Source organism: Dasypus novemcinctus, chromosome 13 (genome assembly GCF_030445035.2).
Source record: "Dasypus novemcinctus isolate mDasNov1 chromosome 13, mDasNov1.1.hap2, whole genome shotgun sequence".
NCBI lineage: Eukaryota > Metazoa > Chordata > Mammalia > Cingulata > Dasypodidae > Dasypus > Dasypus novemcinctus.
Genome location: NC_080685.1, coordinates 108,526,891 through 108,530,491, shown reverse-complemented (window position 1 = coordinate 108,530,491; position 3,601 = coordinate 108,526,891). Strand labels below are relative to the sequence as shown.

Genomic DNA, 3,601 nt, shown 5'->3' with positions numbered 1-3,601 from the left:
CTCCCTTTCCCTGGTGTTCTACTGTCAGAGTTAGAGGGTAAGCCTTTGCCCCTGACTGTTCCATTCAATTGTTTCTTACAAGCTGCTTTCAACTGGAGGACAAATTCTAGAGTGTATGTTTCTATGTGTATGGAATATACTGGAGAGGAGTTTCCCAAGTCAGTTTTTCCCAACCAGAACAGGTCTTGTACTCACAAAGGAGTACATTACCTTGGGGAGGGGATGAGTTGATGAGCTAGGAAGGGATTATGTGAGTACTGGGTGTCTCTTTTATTTTTCTTTATTTTTTTTAGAGACTCTAAGATTACATAAATTGATAATACAGGGAATTCCCATATGCCCCTCCTTCCCCCACCACACTTTCCCCCATTAACAACATATTTTATTAGTGTGGTACATTTGTTATAATTGATGAACACTTATTGAAACATTGCTACTAACAATGATCTATAGTTTACATTATGGTTTACAGTTTGCACAATACAGTTTTATAGGTTTTGACAAAATGTGTGATGGCTTGTATCCATTATTGCAATATCATGCGGAACAATTAAAATGTTCCCTAAAATGGCCCATTTTACACCTATTCTTCCCTGCCTCTCCCCTCAGAACCTCTGTGACCACTGTTTTTATTTCAATGTTACAGGTTCTTCCATTACTAGAATAATAAGTCTACTTTCGTCCATAGTTGCATTCCCCTTTATGTTTGTTCATTCCTCTACTTGAGGATTTGGGGGATGGTGATGCCCACTTTGCTTCAGATTGAAGAGGACTTAGGTTCCATGGGGCAGATGCATGGAACTGTCTTACCTGCAGTTGTAGTTGTAGATACTCTCCATTTCTTGGGATGGGCATTGTCCATCATCATCCTTTTGTTAGTTGTTCTGGGCAAGTCTGATGATCTGGAGAGTAGGTGTGGGCTGCAACTCTGCTGAAATTCAGGGCTCACCCAGCATATGAACAGCCAGAAGATTTAAGTCTCTGGGGCATATATTTAATGCGTATAATGCTAATTACAGGTTCAAATAAATGGGGCAGAAGAACCATGTGTGTGATAAAGGAGTCTAACTGTGATACACTGGGGAAGGTATGCTATCATATATTCCAAGGTAAGGCTCACTGCTGATTTCCTGCTCTTATCTGCCCTGCCTATTGTGTCTAGATGTATCTAGAGACCTCAGGAGCAGCTGGGTGTCTCTTGAGAGTTTACCCACAAGAGCAGGTGGACTGGTAAATCAGTAGCCAGTCGGGAAGAGAGTGAGATTAGCCTGCCCTCCCTTCCCCATGACTCTTGTAAACTTGATCGCTGAGTTACTCGCCCTGAGAATACCTTCCATACGTTTGTCAAACTTGGAGATGACTTTTTCTTCTTTTCTTACTATTATTTGAAATAATTTTTAAAAATCTCATGGTATAGGGAATCAGGGTCAGTTGTCAAACTCTTCCACCAAGCTATAGAACAGATAAGATAATAGATTTCCTGCATTCTTGGGCTGGCAACCCATGAGGTTCTGAGATAAAAGCTTAGATCTTAAGGCATTGGCTTTTAAAAATGTCACCAGTCCAGAGTACAAGAGAACCTGATTCCTTAGAAATAATACTGTATCTCCTTATTGCTACCCATACCCTCCAATCAGAGTGTACTTAAAAAATTAATTTCCCTTTTATTTATATTTTTAAAAACTCCCACCTGTGTGAAAAAGCAATCATTTCACTACAATATTCCTCTTGAGCTCCTGGACTCCCTCCGTCTCCATCCCCACTCACTGCGGTGGTGCAGGCCTGCCTGGCCCTCTGATACTAGGATGTGGCTTTGGAGAAGGATGCTAGGATGCTCACAAACTACCACATCAGAGGTCTGGGTTGTGTTGATGGCAGAGTGGATCTCCTGCTTACTCTACCTGAGGACAGGTGGTCTGAGTGTGGTACACATCCAGGCGGATTTTTAAGGCTTTCTCGTTATCATCTGATTGGCAAAAAAAGTTTCCTCAGTGATATTATCTTTCACAGGCTCCCTGGGAGATTGAATTGCTTATGACAAATGGCCTCTTGTAGAGTGAATCAGCCTTCCTGTGAGTGTCCAGATAAGCAGAGAGTCTGGGATGCTGAATTCCATCACAGAATCAAGATTCTCTTTCCTCTTCTCCATGAGGTCATTGAGCATTTCTGCCTGCTTCACAGTCCGAGGGAAGCCATCTAGATCTAGATCTCGCATGAATGGTTTTTCCAAATTCTTGTGTACTCCACCACCATTTCATCATTCACCATTGCTTCAGCATCCATTGCTGCTTTCTGTTTTTTTCCCAACTCTGAGCCAGAAGTCACCATGGCCCTCAGCATGCCCCCAGGAACCAGATGATAAACAAGGAAGTTTTCAGCCAACTTGAGTGCCTGGATACCCTTGCCAGCCCCGGAAGCCCCAGCGGCAGGGCAGGGCACGACCCAGATGCGTTTAGGGTATTCTCGGGTTGCTTAAGCTGCTGACACAATAGGATCCATGCCTACCAATGCCTCTGGCTACCATACCACGCCACCTCTGGTCTTAACCCTTTATATTTTAAAATAGATTTTAGAATCAGCCTGACAAGTTCTTCAAGATATGGTTGGGATTTTAACTGAGATTGTCATTTATTTAGGAAGAGTTAACGTCTGTATAATATTATATTTTCCAATCCATGAATTCAATCCAGTCCTGGATTTGCTTGGCTAGGAATTGAATTATCTGGTCCTTTAATGTTTGATAGAATTCTCTGTTGACGCTATGTGGGTTTGCTTTGTGGAAAAAATTTCGATGCGTGTTTCCATTTCTTTACTGGTTGTAGGAGTTTTCGGCTTTCTGTCTGTTAATCAGTTTCATTTTGTAAGTTACAATCGGTCCATTTATTTAAATTGTCAAATTTAGTTGTATAAAGTTATCAATGCTACTCTTTATTGTCTTTTTAATACCTGCAGCACATTGCATTTTTAATATTTACTGTTCGTGCTCTTTTGGATAAATTTTGCTAATGGTTTGTCAGTTTTATTGGTCTTCAAAGAATCTAATTTTGGTTAGCATTAGCTACCAGATTATCATTGTACCTGTGTTTTCTGTTTTATTCATTTCAACTCTAATTTTCTAATATCCTTCCTTCAATTATGTTTAGATTTATATTGCTATTCATTTCTACATATATTTTATATGGTTCTTAACTTGTTAATTTTCAGTCTTTATTTTTCTAATAAGCAGCTTAAGGCTATAATTTTCCTCTAAGAAATGCTTTAATTGCCTTCCACAAGTTTGCTATGTAGTATGTTTTATCATAACACAAAATGTTTTTCTAACTTCTATTATGATTTCATTTTTTATTATGGATATTTTAATCTATATATTCTATTAATTACTTGGGTAATTGTAGATTTAATTATTACTTCTTGTAGTTCTTCAGTTTTCACCCCAGTCAGTGGACTTCCAGTCACTAGGCAAATTCTCAATAGGAGGTAGAAAGCTAAGCATTGACTTGGCCACTTTTTTTAAGTTCTTTGTAATTTTTTAAATGATATTTTAAAAATTTGATATTGGAAAATAAATAAATAAATAAATAAATAAAACAAATGCTTACCA

General features: G+C 38.8%; 1 pseudogene; it reads right to left on the bottom strand.

The window, feature by feature from the left end:
- Positions 1-1,800: 1,800 nt before the first annotated feature.
- Positions 1,801-2,406, bottom strand: LOC101441380 (adenylate kinase 2, mitochondrial pseudogene; annotated as a pseudogene).
- Positions 2,407-3,601: the final 1,195 nt, after the last annotated feature.